Genomic DNA, 19,667 nt, shown 5'->3' with positions numbered 1-19,667 from the left:
CTGATGTGTAACATTCAGTTTCGTGTTCGCTCTCCATCCCCCTCCACCCTCATCGTCGGTAAAGAGAAGCCAACGCAGTTGGTCCAGGTTCCGTTCAAAGTGTTTAGCAAAGTTCTGCCACACCCGACGCATAGCGTGCAGATACTTGGAGCCTGCGTTACCTAACGGCCACGACTCCTCCACTTGCAATCCACAGGAGCAAATTTCTGTCAGTGTGACGGAAGGCGTAGGAGAGACAACGCTCTTAGCAGTCAGTGCCCACAGTTGCCGTTGCTAGCCATTCTCCTTCTGATTCTTAAAACTTATCATTTCTTTCCCATCTCGCACTTAGCAGTGACCTGATGATTTCCTACTAAAAAGGTATCTTTTCTTGAATGGCTCTCAAAATAAAATTAAGGGCATTGTCTAATAACTTGACACGAAATCCTGCGTGCTCTGAAACAATACTTCATATGTAGACTGTGTCTGCAATATTTATGATAAGACTGTAAAAACCACAATACATCATTAATATCTTGACTCTACACCACATTAGAATTACAAGCCTAAAATCTAAAGCAAGAGGTAGATAATCTACAATGATTCTGCTAAAATCTGTATAACATTCATCAAATACCGAAAGCCGGAAGACCCACTCCAATGACATTGTTTTGTACACGAGATTAGAGGTTTCTCACAAATTTGAACTTTCAACCTCTGTTTCCTGCCGCTCATAGGAAACAACGAGGAAGATTCAATATCTTTATAAATATTTAAACCTTTAAAAATTTTCACAACGTTAGACATTAAAGGCTGCACACAATTATTATTATTGTCGAATGGTTGCTCATGCGACTGAGCTGGATGGTACTGACAGGATAGCACGCCTGCTTTCGTAATTAAAACCGTTCAGTGGCTCGTGACAGAATACAAAACGTCTTACTAACATCAGAGAGTGAGGTAAGGTAGGCCATACGTGCCGCTCCATACGTGCATTGAGAAGTCACTGGACTTGAATTCCTCGGGAATTCTTTGGTCAATTCTAATATTTCATGAGATGGGTTCATCAGTGGCCCAGTCAGAAGAATCGGGCTGGCTTTTACCTGATTTACTGTTGTGGAAATATGTTTAACCTAAATCCGAACCGATGTTACTTGGCTGCTAGCAGATATTATCCTGTTTATCATTATTACAATGTTTCTCCTAACGTAATGTAATCCTGCGAAATTTAAAGAAGATGACCACAAAAATTTCAGCAGACTATATCATGGACATATCCTTTAGGAACTGATTTAGGCAATCGGTGAATCACTAGCAAATACTGTGAACGTATCTAATGTGAAGGACTGCATTATACCTTTTTCTCCTTCACTTGTGTCAGACGTAATTGAAGATGGATGTAAATGAGACAAAAATTTCATTCGGTTATCAATACTGAATGAAAAATACATTTAATTAATTCTTACTGTTTTTCGTAGAGTGTTTACTTCTTAATTAACTATGAAACAACGAATTGATGATGCACTATTATGTTTATTTGCCTCGTGATCCAGTTCACAAGGTTATTAAATATCGCACGACACCCGAAGATGATTTTTTAAATTAATAAATATGGATTTATTTTGCCAAGCGATAACGGAAAAATCCGTCAGGTAAGTATATTTATCCAAAGTAATGGATCAAGAGCTCAAAATACTATTTTAGAAATGTGTCAGCTGAAGATGAAGAACGATATGTTTTATGTTATAAAATGACACTTTAGATCATTGAACTAATGTTTTTACAATTTTAATGTTAGAAGACACTGCATAGACCCTCAATGGAAGGAATATAGTAGGTAAGGCGGACAATATTAGGTAATTACGCTGGACTCTACCCAACCTAATTTACGTATCTTCAAAGTACTGAAATCCAGTGTATGGTGGATTCGCAAATGGCTAATTGAAGCACAAGAAATAGTTTGTAATCTTTCACGCTGTATTTTATTCGCAATTCCTAGTGATGAACTGTTCAAGCACTATAATTCATCTCATTTGTGAAGATATTCCTCTTTCCGAGCCCTGTAACACTGTTTGTGCTTTTTAATAATGAAAATGTTTACAGAAATTGAATGATATTGGCTACGCTTGGTTCCAGTTCACTCTGCTTATTTTTGGCACTGCTTACCTTCATTCTCCTCTCCCCTTTATACAAACAGTTCGGTAAAAGCTATATTTTAAAATAAAATTCCTTTTTCCCGGGGACTGAACGATTTGGTTTTATTCTTTTCGATGTGTATTTTTCCACAGCTGCCAAAGCATCTTTAGTGGATTTATTTTTTGCCCGAGGCTATGCACTAAACTCGCTTCTGCAGGAGGGCGGAAATTCAGCAAAATTACAGCGCACCTTGCACCGCTGTTTTCTTTGACGTGTGCTAGCAACTCTTGCTGGCCAATAAATTCATTCAAATGGAACAGGTGCGGATTTTGTTTTAAAGCATTGCCTTATATCCATAGTCGGGCCTCAACCAGACTAATTGTTTAATGGAATAGCGTGTAAAAATCTGTGATTCTTATTCACTTCAAATGCAGTACGTGAAAGTAGTTGAGATACGTTACACGAGTTTCATGTCAGTGTCCTTACACTCTTGTAATGCAGCAGTAGATTCGAATATGTACGTAATAAGATTTGTATGTCTTGTAATGAAACTTCTCCAAAAGGTTCCTTAAGCATAATACTCATCTTCGAAAGGTAGCGTCCTGATGACGAGCCCATATTCTTTCCTGTATACACAAGTCACTGGGAACAACTGAGTAGATGTTTCTTTACGACTCCTATAAAGCTTTCTCCAGTATCAATGCAGTAGTGGATGTAGTAAATGTGGTTATCTAGATGTGTTCGGATTGTGGGTGACGTAATATTTTAATCATGGACCATATGCGAAGGATATATTTACAAATGCACAATTCTGTCAAATTCTTTGATTCTCGAGGTTTTCAGGCATTCTTTTTTTTTCCTTAGAACTATAGTTTCCCCTTTCTTAGATATTTTCTGAGCATTTGTCTGTCATTATCGCAGCGGCTTAAGATAAATGATTATAATTTATAATAATTTGATTTGTACATGTTGAATGCTTCTCCTTAATCCATTTTAGGTATACAATGATGGCAAACTTTATGGGATTTCTCTTCCCAGCACAAAAAACAACTCGAGGATATTACATAGTTGTAAAACTTCGTGGATGAAATTCAAACATTAAACGCTAGACTAAATATGCGTACGAACCAATATTTCAATGCCTAAATGTCGATCGACATTTAAGCAGAATTATATTCATAGCTAATTCTTGCTGTTAGCGCGAAGTGAAGCAAGCAATGTTTGTTAGTAATTAGTCGAAGTAATTTCAAGAATCTCTCTGACGATAAGTGGGAAAATATGCAGTCATATGATACTTTCATTAACCTTCAGCGTTACTGTTAATTCAGCGCTATTAACCAACTTCTTCTTAGCAATAAAAAATGGCTGATGAACTCTTACAGTGGAACGTAAGATCGAAAAATGGTTCAAATGGCTCTGAGCACTATGGGACTTAACATCTGAGGTCATCAGTCCCCTAGAACGTAGAACTACTTAAACCTAACTAACCGAAGGACATCACACACATCCATGCCCGAGGCAGGATTCGAACCTGCGACCGTAGCGGTCGCGCGGTTTAAGACTGAAGCGCCTAGAACCGCTCGGCCACTCCGGCCGGCACGTAATGTTGATAAATTACCATAAAAGAACACTTCTCGTAACAGTTAAAGCTGAAGATATTCCCGTATTCACCATACATGTGGCTAAATCCTGAGGCTAACTTCACGTTCCAAACCAGCCAAGTCATTAGAGCAAACAGATGAGGGTGACCTGATGGAACGCCGTTACTTACCCGCATGAACGTAGTGTTTAATCAGATGTCGAAATCCTTATTTCTTCCTACATCTATTGCAGACTTAGTTATTTTCTTCACCTGCAGGGCTCTTGACATTTTGCTATTAATGGAAACACTAAAAAATATAGTCCTACGAGCCCTAGCAATGTAACTCTATGTTGTAGTAATCGAAGGCACCATGACAGCTTTGGACTACTTGAACGTTACCGCTGAACACCTGCGTCCGTTCATGCGTGATGTGTTCCCAGAAGGCGATGGCATCTTCCAGAATAATAACTGTCGCTGTTGCAAGAGCAAAATCTTACTACAGTGTTTTGAAGTGCATGATACTTAAGTTAGTTACGAGCCCACAAAATTCAATTGATATGAAGCCGATGGAACACATATGGGAAGCTATCTGGTGCCAACTCCGCGTCATCATACTATTGGGCCGTAATGTACCGGAATTTTGTGCCCTTTGCGTAGACATGTGATGACACATACCTCCACAAATTGACCAAGGAATTATTGAATCCATTACAAACAGAATCGATGTTCTACTGTGTTATAAAGGCGGATCAATACGCTACTGAGCAGGTGTTCATAGTGTTTTCGATTGGTGAATGTGCAGCTTCCGCCAATGGCAGGTGTATGACGGAAGTGTGATAAGTCCTCTCTCACTGGGATGTTTGTTCCGCAGCCCTGTGGGAACAACATTACTATCACGTGGGACTGTAAGAGTAATTCCGCACTGCATTCATATCTCAGCATCATATATGTATTTCCGTTCAGTCATGTGCACGGCGAACAATGAGTGCCAGTATTTTGCGTACATACTTGGTAGACAAAACTCAGTAGACAAATGCCAGCAGATGCCAACTTCAAGTGAATGGTGTGTATCGGTTTCTCACTCACAAAGTTAGAAGCTGTAGGGCTTCGAATCTCTGAGAACAAATATTTGATGTTTTGTGCACAAACAAGTGCAAAAACCAAACCTTGAAAAAAAAAAGAAAGGTCACAGCTAGAGGCTGAACCCGACAGCAGAGACCTGCAAGAATTGAGACACATGCGATATATACACGAAGGCAGCGCAATCAGCAAAAAGTTGCCTACACCTTGCTACAAACCCGCGAACTAGGGCGCCAAACCGATAGGTAAAAGACGTTAGGCGTTGGTGAAATATCCACATCGTTTGAAAATAGTGGTATATACTGGTAGTTTTAAGGTTTCAGAGAAATGCTGACATCAGGTATGGAACTGGACACCTAACAGGCCATAATTTCCTTGTCAATAGTGTCTCCGTCAATTATGTCAGCTGAAATGGGCCTCGAATTTTCCACCAAAAACTAAATTTTGATATTCACTCCAGTGGATATGAGATGGTGTAGAGATTTTGTACGAAGTGTAACTGGTTTATTCGAATCTCCGGCCCTCACACAACGTTTAATTTTCTTTCAGGGTGTCGGGAGTATATGTTGCGGGGTGTGTGGTAATTATCCAGGTAACGTAACTAATTATCAAAGAAGGTTCAAATGGCTCTGAGCACTATGGGAATTAACATCTGAGGTTATCAGTCCCCTAGACGTAGAACTACTTAAACCTAACTAATCTAAGGACAGCACACACATCTATGCCCCAGGCAGGATTCGAACCTGCGACCGTAGCAGCAGCGCGGTTCCGGACTGAAGCGCCTAGAACCGCTCGGCCACAATGACCGGCAGTAATTATCCAATTAGTATTAATAAGTCATAGCGTCGTCAGAAAATTTGCACTTAGAACAATTGGTATATGTCTGTTATGGATCTTAACAAAATAAAGAGTTGTCAGGAGTGAATACCTAATAATCTTTCTGGTTTGCCCTTATAAGTTGTTTCAGTGAATGACGGAAAGTGAGTTCGACTTGTTTGGTGGAAAACAAAGACGGGCTGCTCAGTACGCGCATTGATTTCAGCTGGAATATGGACACAGGTGAATCTTACGTGCAACTTAAAACCGATATCTAACGATCCTCCCGCAGGAATGGCTACTTAATAGCAGACTACGAGAGCATCGAAAATGTCAATGTTAGTTAACTCTTATGTTATTAGATAAATACTCAATCTAAAACTCCTGTCTGACAATTAATGATGAAGTTTGGTGCAAAACCTGTAGGTGTCAGAAAAAGAAACAGCTACCGTAGAGAGCAAGAATACGAAAAAGTTTCGTGCTCAGATATTGTAAACAATATGAAGAAAGCACAACATTCTAATGGCTATCCATCGATAACACAACAGTCAAAGTACATTCATGTAAAATCTGATCGCTGCTTATACTCTGAGGAAGACTGTAGAGGCGGCCGATCATCGTCAGTAGCATGACAGGCAGTGCTCCCATGGAGCTCCTGAAATCAAAACCGTGTATCGCAGTAATTGTTGAAACGGGCATCAGCTGATGAGAAGTATTAATCTAACACTCAGCCAAACTGACCCTTAATATGCAGTGACGTCAGTAGTTCCATCCACAGTACTTGTCAGTGCTATCAACCACTGTTGCCCAGTGTCCCTTATTCCAGGCATACCTGTTTCAGTTATATTACTGAATCCCAACAGACTTTAGATACAATACAGTTCACCCGATATTTAACGTATAGCGAGAGAAATTTCATAATCGGGCAGGAAGAAAGTTGACGACGATGAGGTCGACGCTGTGTCCTTGAGGCTACAGAGACATCGGCTACATAAACAGGCTGCATGTTGATGGTATTACCGAAAGACCTACGATATGACTCATTCACGGGTCGTAAGGTATTATGACTGAGGACGCATCACCTGGCCCAGGTGGTGGTGGTGGCAGCCAATCCATGTTTTCTAGCTTGCACATTAAGGCTGTTAAAGCAAATGAACTGCAAATTAAAAAGAGGCAATTAATAGCAGAACTGACTCGAATTTACAGGAGATTACAAATAGTAGACAACAAACAGGTCCAAGAATAACGAACGAAATCCTTCACTTGCTGAAATGAATCACTCATAACAAGAGAAGCCAAATTAGAGTCCAGCATAAATAGTAACGCATCCGACAGAGAATGTGATTTTCACTCTGCAGCGGAGTGTGCGCTGATATGAAATTTCCTGGCAGATTAAATCTGTGTGCCGGAACGAGACTCGAACTCGGGACTCGTTCTGGCACACTGTTTTAATCTGCCAGGGAGTTTCACACGCGATTGAGCCGTCAGATCCAAAAGCTACAAGGACATAAGCGAAGTTCTGGCTTGTCATGTTCGTTCATTCCAAGACGTGGACGTCTTTCAGAGCTTCTAGCCAGCACAGGCGGCGGTGGTGCCGCAGGTGGCGGAGGCGCGCTTGTAGCACCAAAGGGGCTTCCATTAGGGACCTGCATAGTGCCGGCGCCTCGTTCAATGTTTCCGCTTCAGCGCTCTGACACTGCTCAGCTCCGACTACTGTTTAGAGTATTCTGGTACTACCAATCCTGAGCCAAGCACTTATTACGGGAGGCGTAGGGGAGACATCTGTACGTGCAGACACTTCGCAAACGACTAGACTGACCACATTAAAGTGATTGTAATGTGAACAGCTACACTACAGAATAATCTGTCGATAAAAATATGAGTTACTATGAAAGTTACAGATTTGGCAGTGTTTAATCAAAGCTATTTCAAGCCGAAGAAAATTATTAATAGTATAAAAAATCGGCTTTATTTGCCAGTAACTCCTTAATTATTCCACGACCGGTTTCTAAGTCTAAAGTTTCATCTTTAGGTGCTACAAACTGTGAACAAGAGGAGGAACATTTATGTTTCCACAATTCTGTGAGTATACCACTTTTCATTTTGATATGTCAACCTCACAGTTCTCCCACACTAGTAGCTCCTCATCTTGTTCCCAATTAGTAGCACCAGAACATGAAGCCTTAGGTTTCGAAACCAGTCTTGCAGCAAATAAATTATTTCTAGCAACTAAAGCAGATTTTTTATTCTATTAATATGTTCCTCAACTTCGCATGTGCGCCTGATCATGTATTGCGTAAAGAAAATGGGACTGATAAAACAAGTGGAGCATTTACAAAATAACTGCATGTGTCATCAGTTAAATTTAAGAGCGTTTATAAATAAAGTACTTATAGAATGAAGATTAAAGAAAATATTATTCTTGCTCGCGTTCGTTAGGTGAAGCTGTTCAACTTTTCTGAAAGAAAGGAAGGAGATTACGATTTTAAGTCGTGAATTTTGGAGGAGAAAGATAAATCTTGAATTTATTACGGACAACCGATCTTAGGAGGGAGCGTGTTTGCCCCTCTCCTCGCATTTTATTTGTTACTATTTTCGTCCTCTTTCTCTGGGAGTAGATTTCAAAGACTATCACTGAGGACAGAAGCATTTTGGATTTTGTGTTTCAGGGGATATTCACCTTCATTGAAACATCAGTCTTCAGCTTTGTCCAGATACCAGAAACCTTTGGCACACTTGAAAGTGTAAGCGGGACCTGCTCTGCTCGTTGCTAGATTTGCTATGAAGCAATAACCTTAACCACTGGAGTATTGAGTGCTGTGGCGAAAGTTGTTTTCTAAGTATGGTCTGTGTTCTATTAAACGGCTTCCTTTATTAAGCGAAGGGAACGAATTTTGTCGCCTTGATTTCTTCGATTTTCATCTGATATATAGATCGACTGCAATCATTGAAATGGTTAATGCATTTTTGTACGGACATACACAAAGCACCACTTTTCATGTGCCACCATATCACTTCTAGTACGTGTTGCTTGGTCATTGCATTCCAGTGTTGTTTGCTCAAACAATTGGCATCTGAGCATCGCACAAGATTTGGGGTTATACTTTTATGTATACGATATTCACTGTAGCAGGTAGAGTTAGATAATCAGATGTCAGAACAAAGGCGCCGTTTTTTTCTAGTTCTCCATCTGCCACCCTTATATTGCTTGTCAGTGACACCGTCGTTATGATATACTTTCTTGAGTTCAGAACTACTCGTTAAACTAAGGTTTCTACAACTTATAACACTCCTATTGTAATGCAGGGTGTTATGGAGTTGGGAGTTACGGTGTATTTGCCGAATGGGTTATTTCTATAGAGAACGCAAACTCGGCTGTATGTCAAGGACTAATAGTAGAGTACAATGACAATGGCATTGCACTGGTTTAAGCATTCCAGATACCAACGTCCTTGCCGCAATGGTTCCCAGCGGATCACCAAAGGTAAGCGCTGTCGAGTTTGACTAGATCTTGGATTGGTGACCTTCTGCGTCTGCCCACCGCTGTTGGAAAACAGGGTGCACTCAGCCCTTGTGAGCCCAATTGAGGAGCTACTTGATTGAGGAGCGGATCACGAAAACTGAGAACGGCTGGGAAAGCGGCTTCCAAATCATATGGCAATTCAAATCCTCATCCAGTGACGCCTGTCGGCTTAGGATGATACGGTGGTCAGCCAATACCGTTACTCTCTGTGTGGCTTGTTCAGATGGAGTTTTAGAGTAAGCATCCCAGCTAGTTCCTGTATAGCTCTACGACGTATAAAATGGAGCTACTTTCTTAAAAGTTCCTCTTTCTCTATTGTATATAATAAAAATACTGTAGCACAATTAACGATTTTTATTACTTGTTCTTAGTCTTTCAATAACTCACGATTTCTTAGGGTGCTACACAACCAGATTTTCTGTATTGGGTGTTGGGCGTTATTGTTTCCGAACAGAGCTCTCTAATCTCTGGCAATCCCGCGTCCGGCCATCCTGATTTAGGTTTTCCGTGATTTCCCTAAATCACTCCAGGCAAATGCGGGGATGGTTCCTTTCAAAGGGCACGGCCGACTTCCTTACCCGTCCTTCCCTAATCCGATGAGACCGATAACCTCGCTGTCTGGTCTCCTTCCCCAAAAAACAACCCAACCCCTAATCTCTGGGAAAGTTTAGTTGATAACCAGTGGGCTACACATGAGTCCAACGGAAAGCTATGGAGTGCAGTCCGCCTAGACAAAGACCCTCATGCCTGGGAAAACCTCAGATAACTGTGATGCGGTATGTATCCCAGAGATTTGTTCCTAAAGATTGTTTCCCCGCAAGAAGCATCCACCACTGAACCACATGTACAAAATACCTACATGGAGGACTCTTTAGATGCGGATAAAGGTAATACATACACTGCCCGCTCAAAAGTATTCGGAAAACTATTAATAAACATTGATTAGGGATTCGTCAGCCTTCGCCTTTAATAGGGCCTGAACTCTGCTGAGGAAACATTCAACGAGGTTTCCGAATGTCTGCATAGGAGTGGCACCTCATTCTTCCGCAAGAGCCTAAACCTGAGATGGTAGAGATGTTGGACGCTTGGGCCTGCAGCGAAATCGACTTTGATATTCATCTAAGGAATTCCATTGGGTTTAAGTCGGGACTCTGAGTAGGCCAGTTCATTTAAGGAATGTTATTATCCACAAACCATTGCCTCACAGATTCTCCATTATGACAAGGTGCATTGTCATGCTAATACAACCATGGTCGTCGAACTGTTCATCTACTTTATACAGCCCACAATAGTAGGTAATGTGTTCATACCCTTCCACATATAGTGTGTTCTTAAGTGGAACAAGGGAACAACACCCTAACCACAAACAAGACCATCATACCGTAACACCATCTTCTCTGTACTTCACTGTTGGCACTACACACGATGGCAAGTAACATTCTCCAGCCATTCACCAAATCCAAACCATTCCATTGGATTGCTACTGAGTATAGCGTGATGCATCACTCGGAGCAACCCGTTTCCAGTCATCCACTGTATAGTTGCGTCGCTATTTATACCATCTGAAGCTTGGCTTAGCATTGGCTTCAGGCATGTGTGGCTTCTGAGGAGATACTCGACCATTTTAGCCCACTCTTTTTAACTCCCTACGTACAATAATTATGGTAGTTGGACTGCTGGTAGCAATCTGGAACTCAGGAGTGATTTCTTCCTCTGATTTCCCGTGACATTTTAGAACCACCCTCCGCAATACTCAGAAGTCCCTGTCCGTTAGGAAATGAGGTCTACCTGGTCTTGGTTTAGGTGTGGTTGTTAGTTCGTGTGTCCACTTCACCATCACATCATAAACAGTCGACTTGGGTTGAACTGTCCCTATAAATTTGTTACTCAGGTTGCAAAATAAAAAAATACCCCGCCCCTCGTGACATGTAATCGCCAGTTCCGCATTACATAGCGATTTCCAGATACTGTTGATAAGATAGTGTATATGTGTAACAAAGGGTAGGAACACGGTAGTATGCTACTACAAAATTAGTGTTGAACATCTGGAACAAGTCCCGTCGTTTAAATGTTTAGAGGTAAGTGGCATGAAATGCTAACAATGGGAAGATCTGTAATAGGTAACGCAAATAGAGGACTTAGATTCGTTGAGAGAATTTTCAGAAGGTTATATACATCTGTATGGGAAATGGCAGACCAGACGCCAGTGCTACTGCTGCATTAATCGTAGTTCCCACGCAGTAGGCTCCACACTAGATATCGAAAGAATAGAGAGTTGCGCTACTAAAATCGTAACAGTTCGATATGGCCCGTGCAAAAGTATAACACTAACGCTCGAGCAACGTAAATGTGAAGCCATGGATAAAAGATGACGTTCTTACCTCGAAAAATTGTTGGGTACATTTAAAGAAACTGTTTTCGAGGAAAACTGTGTGAAAATTCAGCTACCATCATTGTGTATCAGGCATCGGAATCATTATAATGAAGTCTGAGAGATTTGAGACCTTACACAGTCATGTAGATAGTAATTTTTTCTTTACTCAGTAAGCAAATTGAATATCCCAGAAACTTTATAATAATAATAATCATCATCATGGGTACTTAATCGAGAAAAGGCATTTCACTTTGTCATTTATGAGTTCGCAATTTACTGAAGAGAACAATCCTGGAAGCACGTTTTCTGTTACAGTGAAGGCACAACCTGTCCATGCCAACCCAGGAATGCTGCGAATTGTTTCACATGATGTTTTGTCCCTATTTTCTAAGGTTCCACTTGTCCGATCTCAATCTTCCCCATTGTTGTTTGAAGTAATGTGAGTCATCGTAAACTGTGCTGCCTCTAACGATCGTGCTGTCGATAGGACGCTGAGGTCTAACCTTACCTCCTTCCTTCGTAAACCGTGCGATGGCGTCTCGGACGTTTGGAACCCGTGGTTTCCCAGTTGTTGATGTAGACTCGGCATTTCTTAAAATGAGACGTCTGAATGTCTTTGTACCGTTTCAGTTGTGCTCGTTGCTTTCGTTGCCTAATTTTTAATTGGGAGTGCATTATTTGTTTTGATAGAGGTTTGTCGGACATGCGGATAATACGACACACCCACTGAGGCTGCTGTTTGATGATGATAACCGCCATGTTTGTAGTACTTGTTTCCTCCAAGATAGTGGTGTTGGTACGCCTGTCTTGACGTTTTACTTTCATTATTCTCCTGAGGCATGTATTTCTCTAGGAGCATCAGAAGTTATTTATATGTGATCGAGGCTTCACTCCCGTGATCGAAATAATGATAGGTGGTAGAGAAGGGGCTTAGGCTGAGTGTTGAGCTGATGTTTGTCGAAGACCCTGTCGCACAGACGGCCAGAAGTTACGCTAGCACATCTCATGCGATACTGGATTTCTGTGTCAATATTTGCATTTGTTAAGAGATGACATCCTAGGGAAGGAAAGTGCTCAAACTTCCACAAGACTTCACCAATAAATGTTACTGTTTGTTCTTTGTAGTTAGTATTTGCTGAATATTGATACAAAATTTTTGTTTTCCTGATGTCAACATTTACGCTGATGATAATTATGTCTCATTAAATAGAATGGGGATAACTTAAATGACTTCCTCTGAGGTAGCCATAACAACACTGACGTCTGCAAACTAGAGTTCGATGACTGAGACTGCGATTAACTTGATCTTAGTTCTCGGTATACCAATACTGAAAATCCATCATATGTGGTGTACGCTATTTCAACTACCAATGGTAGTTTTCCTTCAGCATGGTGTAGTAGGTTCCCAATGAATACTGAAAATAAGGAAGGGCAATTCTTGCTTAATTGCTGTTTTTTGATTTCGGAAACTTCTCCGGCTCCACCGTAATTGTGGAGAGTTGTGGCACTCGTGTTGGCATACAGCAGGTGGAGTAATTTATTTGTTTTGTGTAGCATTCATTTGAGGTTGGGACTTTCGAAGGAGTCTCAAAGTTAAGAGAATGAAACGCCTTGACGCGATCTATGAATGCCATATAGAGAAGAGGATTTTATTCTCTTAGATTTGTCCTGAACTTTTTGCGCGTACATATCGTATTGACTGAGCCTATAATCGATCTAAAACCACAGTGTGTTTTTTGCACGTGTCTTCAGTAAGGGTAACTAATAACCCTGGGTTCGGTGTGGGGCGGCGGATGGGTGAAGTGGACTGCGGTAGTCGTCGTGAGGTTGTGGACCACTGCGCCTGCGGCGGGGACGGAGCCCCACCGTCGTTTCTAGGTCTCCGGTTAACATACAATGCAATACAATACAAGGGTAACTAGGACATTAGACATAATTATGGCAGGGATTCTCCAAGCTGCCGATAGTAAAGATATTCCATGACAGTTGCCACAGTCGGCTTTACCCTCTTTTTCGATATGGTTGATACCAAAGTGTTTCGTAATTCAGCTTTAATAGTGACTGTACCCTCATATCTTCGTTGTAAGCAGCTGTGTACATTTAACAGTCGTAGGCTTTCTTTCTTATTGAATTCTGTAGGGGTCTCATCTACTCTAACCGTTTTTTGTTCCTCATCTGATGGATAGCCTAGAGAGAAGGCACTCTGTTGCATTGATACTGAGTGGGACTTTAAGGAACTGTATTGAATATAGTTTCCTCAACGCATAGTTCCATATTTAGAAGTTCTTGAAAACATTCCTTGCAGGAGGAGTTGATGGAACAACTGTCTTTAAGAAGCCTAGTTCCATCTTTGGATTGTAAGTAATTTAGGCCATCAGCAATTAGAGCATAGATAGTTTTTGTGCTGCTGAGAAATAACAGGGTCTTGTTATTGTCTACTAGCTTCCGCATTTCAAATGATTTAAATTTTCATAACTCATTCCTAAGAATACGAGCTTCTCTTCGAACCTCAGCTTAGGCTGTAGGAATGGTTATTTCCCTAGGAAAATGAAATTTGAAATTTGTGGTAAGTTCCTATGGGACCAAACTGCTGAGGTCATCGGTCCCTAGGTTTACACATTACTTAATGTAACTTAAACTAACTTACGCTAGGGACAACACACATACCCATGCCCGACGAGGGTAGCCGCGCGAACTGTGGGAAGACTCTGAGTTGGGATTAATCAGCATGTAAATGCAAGTTAGCCTGCTTCGGTCTATAAGACTTTCAATTTTTTGATTGTTTTCATGAAACTTGTCGTGAAGCCTTCTCTGAATGTAGCCAACTGTCCCTTAAGAAGCTGAAAGAACTATTGACCCGAACGTCGACCAGTATTGTTCAATACTTCTGTGTTCATGACTGAGTGGCAATGATATGCTACTAGATATGAACGCATGTAGCCAGAACAATGAACCTTATTAAGTCAAGCGTAAAATAGTCTTTCGGCGCTTAAATCGATGCACAATTAATAAACAAACAGTAGTCTCTAGGTGCATAACGTGGTGCAGGCTTAGAGTCAGTCACTATGTAGTATCCTCGTCGCCACTGTAGTCTTGTACCGTAGGAAGCAAGGGAGAGGATGTTCTTATGGGTGGCTGGTATCCTCTTTGTACAACACAAATGCACACGGAATTAATACGGTTGTTTACTTACATGAAGCTGCTACTTAACATGAATAGAGTCCATTTTGGTGGTACAAGCTCATCAGTAATAGTCTTCTTACAGACAATGTCAGTAATTTTGCTGTTACAAACTTTATTCACTAATCTAGTCTCTACGCAATGTCGTAACCTGTGGCCCGCTCTTCTGACTGAGTTACAGACGCCAAACTAGAGTGTGAGCTAGTGAGTCAGTCAGTCAGTCAGTGAGGCCCTCAAGTCAGCGGCGGCGGACTGAATAAATGCGTTGGTGGCGTGTTGCTTGTTGGTGTGTCTATTACCTCTCCCGTGATAGGCACACTTGATCCAGCGCCTACTACTGATCTTCGCGCTACACCTTTGCCGGCCGGTGTGCAGGCGACAGCTTACGCCAACACATACTACGCACTCGAACGTCTTTAGAATGGTTGAAAGTGGTTTCAAGCAATGGGTGCATGAAGTCCCAAAAGGCATAGAGTTTGGAGACGATGACGGAGGTGACGTCCCACGAAGAGATGTGGAAGATGCATCTGCGAATAGCCCAGCAGGTTTACATACAGCCTGCTATGTGATCCTTGGTCTTCAGTTATGGGCGAAGTATGTAATATGTGGTGTCCCATATGGTGATTAGCTTGGAGGCAATGTTGGAAGTGATGTCCCACAAAATCATGCAGAGGCCACACTTCATGATAACTCATTGGTTTAATATGCAGCCAGAGAGGCGCTCCTCGATTTTCTGCTGTGGGTAAACGTCAGTTTGAAGAGACTGATGCCCTTGGCGAAGGGAGCTCCATATTGAGGGACAATGGTTGGTCCGCAGCTGGCTGCAGACTAACTCCCAATATGCAGCTGGCCTATATAGCCTGATTATGGAAGAATACAACGAGGAGCACTTGGAGCTATATTACTGGTGGCAGTGTTGTAGTGCCAGTACCGGTAGCTGCACCTATAGTGAGGCTCTCACCACCAGGAGCGGTGGAAAATGCTGGAGGCTGGAGGGAAAACATACTTGCATGTTTTTGTGTATGTCAGATTGTTTTCCTACGATCGCCAGACTCCGTTTAGGGAGCAGGTGAGTGAAGCAGCCAACAGCCAATTGATATACATGGCCTTATGAAGTGTAGCAGGATCGAAGGCGCTAGCTGTATGTTACTATATTTTCCCCTTCTTAAATGACGACGCCATCTCACATAGGATGAGGCTCTGAAGGAGAGGTGACAGGTATTGCACAGGTGGTGACTGTGGAAGAAAACATGCTAGGTCGACATTGTGGTGTCACCACCAGACACCACACTTGCTAGGTAGTAGCTTTAAATCAGCCGCGGTCCATTAGTACATGTCGGACCCGCGGGTCGCCACTGTGTGATCGCAGACCGAGCGCCACCACAAGGCAGGTCTCGAGATACGGACTAGCACTCGCCCCAGTTGTACGGACGACGTAGCTAGCGACTATACTGACGAAGCGTCGCTCCTTTGCCGAGCCGATAGTTAGAATAGCCTTCAGCTAAGTCAATGGCTACGACCTAGCAAGGCGCCATTAGTAACATTGCATGTATCTAAAGAGTCTCACTTGAATCGCCACAATCTCCAGATGTACCAAAAGGATGGATTAAAGTTATGTATTCCAGAAGCTACGTACTTTTCTATATAGCATTCATTACTTATCCTGTTTCAGACCTCACGCCCATCTGCGCGAGCTTAGCGCGTACCTTTCGGCTTCCTCGCATTGTGCCTAGACACAACAGACATCATGGAAGGATGGCTCAGCTGTTGATGCTGGCAACTGAGTCATAGACAAGAATTGAAATGTTATTTCCATGAGGACAGCAATGAAAGTACCAGATGGGAACCTTAGAAAGAGTGTGCCAGAAAGTCGCCTGTTGAACGAGAAAAATAGAATATGAGGTGTTAGTTGATGGTGACAGGGACAGTGTGACAGAACTGGTGTCGGTGTCGCCAGGGCTGGCGATGACGACGAGGAGGCCAATGGCGAGAGGGCTGGCGACGAGAGGGCTAGTGGTGCCGAGGCTGGCAGCACAGGAGGCCATGCTAGCAGTGCAGTTGGTGGCCGCCATGGAGGTGGCGACAGTGGTGACAGGTGAAGGCATGGCAAAACTGCTTATTGAAGTGGTGGGGGCTGCTCAGGTACCAGTAGGGGACGTGCCAGTGGTGTGGGGGCCAATATCGTGGCAGTGAGGGCCACGCCAGTGACAGTGCAGGCCGAGTTAGTGATCGTAGGGCTAGGTGCAGTGGCTGCAGCGACAGTTGTGTCAGCAGCGGCAATATGTGTCTAGGCGGTGGAGGAGAAGGTGCCTCTGAAAATGCCCAATCTGACACCAGTGCATCCACAAGCGTTGGAGACTCTGTCGCCAGCGCTTTGGGTGACTGAAGATTTGCAGTGTCCCAGAGATGAGGACAAGAAGGATCCTGCCAGACAGATACCCCGGAAGAGGACGGGGATGCCAAAGCATAGTAGGCCACGAGCTGGTCCTGCAAGTGAGTACAGGAAACGGAGGGAAGCATTAACTCAGAGTTAAGAGACTGCAGGATGTCGTGTGCTGAAGTGACAGACCAGAAGAGGAGAAGAGTAGTTCTCGTGGGTCACATAGACCACAAAATATTGATCCAGATGGGTAAAGAAAGCTCGCCAGGGACCCCCAGCAGCATTGAAGGCCAAATACGGCAGGAACTGTGGCGGGAATTGGCTGTAAATGCATGGGTGAGCCACTGGAGGAGTAGCTCAGTGTTGTGCTGCATGACCTTGGTGTTGCACAGCAGCATATCATAACAGGAGCAACTATGCCAAAACAACTGAGGGCTGTTGTGTAATAATGAAGAAGTCCGAAAAAAAATCACTAAAGAGATGCTACCCCTGGTGAACACTATGCCTGTCACTGGGGAAAACAACCCCAAAACCTATTATCCTAACCCCCGTCCTCTATCTGGGTAACTTGGTGCTGGCTTAGAGTCCTTCACTGTACACTGGAATGCAGTTGGAATGGTTTTTAGTGACCTCAGTCAGTGGTAGGATGAAGTCTCGCAAGGCAGAGTGATTGGAGACAATTACAGATGCAAGATCCCATGAAGCGGTGCGGACGAGGTGTCTCTCGATGGCTAAGTGAACTGACACTTGTTCTCCTCGATGTTCAGTTGTGGGCGAAGTAAGAAATATGTGGTGTCATGTGAGGCGATAGTTTGGACATGATTTCAGAGGTGATATTCCACAAATAACAGAAGAGGAGGCAATTGGTCACGGTCCAACAGTCTGACACGCACTAGCCATGTGATACTACGCTGTCTAACACGATTAAAGGTTTACTTTTTTGAAACCTTGTAATTGTCCCCCATTGCAACGCAAAAGCTTCAAATTCGCCTAAAAGGTTCCTACGCCTACCTCTGTAAAGGTGCAAAAGCGTGGCGCACGACGATGTCACCCTAGGGCTTGACGACGCTTAAAACTGCAAGGTGTCGATTCATGCGTAAAAATGGCCAGAACTCAGAATCTCATGTGAGGTGTATGGTGGGTTAATGATGTCACATTATCACCAAATTTCGTCGAAATTTTGCCCAGCGCCACCGTGGATGCGTTCTCCCATAGAACGCCTGCCACGGACTTAATTGATTGTGAACTGCAGAGTAATAATGCAGATAGAAATGTAGATGAAAGATGCCCTGGTGGCTTCGGTAGAGGGGGGGGGGGGGGGGGTGTTGTCGAACTGGGGGAAGGGGTTTCTAACAAGGACGCTTCGTGTTTTATTGAAGCATGTGTCAGAGTCACACCTCGACATGATCATGCTACAGGGGGTGCAAAACTAGAATGCTGAAAATGGAAAAACTCCGTCTGCTGAGTCGTGTCATGTTAAAATTCGTCAAATAGTTTTTAACGATCGTTGGTGGTTCTACTTTGTGCAACAGACCAAAAAGGCTGGTCACGCTACATTCCACAGGGTTGCAGTCACGTTCATTGCGGTTGTAGGCCAATATATATATATATATATATATATATATATATATATATATATATATATATATATATGACGAGCCAGAACGCCACCGACGAAATTCTGGAGGGTGTTCAGGGATATTTGCTAAATACGTTGGTATGAGTGACCCGTGGTCTATAATGGATCGTCACGGAGTAACTGCGTTTCGTTTGATGTTTTTATCTTTGTGCCTGTATTGTACTAAAAACATCTGAACAACATTGTAGATGTTGACAGTATGTGCAAGTGCGTGTTGTTTGGAAACAAATTTATTTCATTTACTCGAGGTACTTCCTATTGGCAACATTAATGCCTACTTTACTCTTCACACTCTAACTTCCGCTCAGTAGTGGTCAGATATGTAAAATGTTGGTTTTTGGCAGTAATCCTTCATGTATGTTGACAGTGATACTCAAGAGTATGGACAAGTTCACTGATGAGGAGTTGGTCAATATGAACCTCGTGCACGGATTCACTGAATGAAGTGGAAGAGCGACGCCACGATTCTACGTTGAGCTGTTCCCACAGCGACGGCAGTCACTTCTTTTGCCTCAAAGGTTATTTCGATAACAGACCGTATAAATCATAATAACGTGGTTACTCTGTAGCAAGAGACTAGGGACCACGAGTCCCTTACACAAAAATATATGATGTATCTCACAGGCCGTGCGGTTCTAGGCGCTGCAGTCTGGAGCCGCGAGACCGCTACGGTCGCAGGTTCGAATCCTGCCTCGGGAATGGATGTGTGTGATGTCCTTAGTTTAGTTATGTTTAAGTAGTTCTACGTTCTAGGGGACTGATGACCTCAGCAGTTGAGTCCCACAGTGCTCAGAGCCATTTGACCCATTTTTGTATCTCACAAGGGTGTAAGACGCATTTTCTCTGATGTTTAGGCTGGTATTTGCAATTTAGTTTCAGCAATATGCGGCTGGATTCAGTCCAAACAAATACTACTCATCACGTCTTTCATGCGACGCCTTGTGTCAACAGAAAGCTTCGGTTTGTTTCCCGCTACAA

This window comes from Schistocerca serialis, chromosome 3, assembly GCF_023864345.2.
Source record: "Schistocerca serialis cubense isolate TAMUIC-IGC-003099 chromosome 3, iqSchSeri2.2, whole genome shotgun sequence".
In the NCBI taxonomy this organism is placed as follows: Eukaryota; Metazoa; Arthropoda; class Insecta; order Orthoptera; family Acrididae; genus Schistocerca; species Schistocerca serialis.
Note: the sequence above shows the minus strand (reverse complement) of the source record.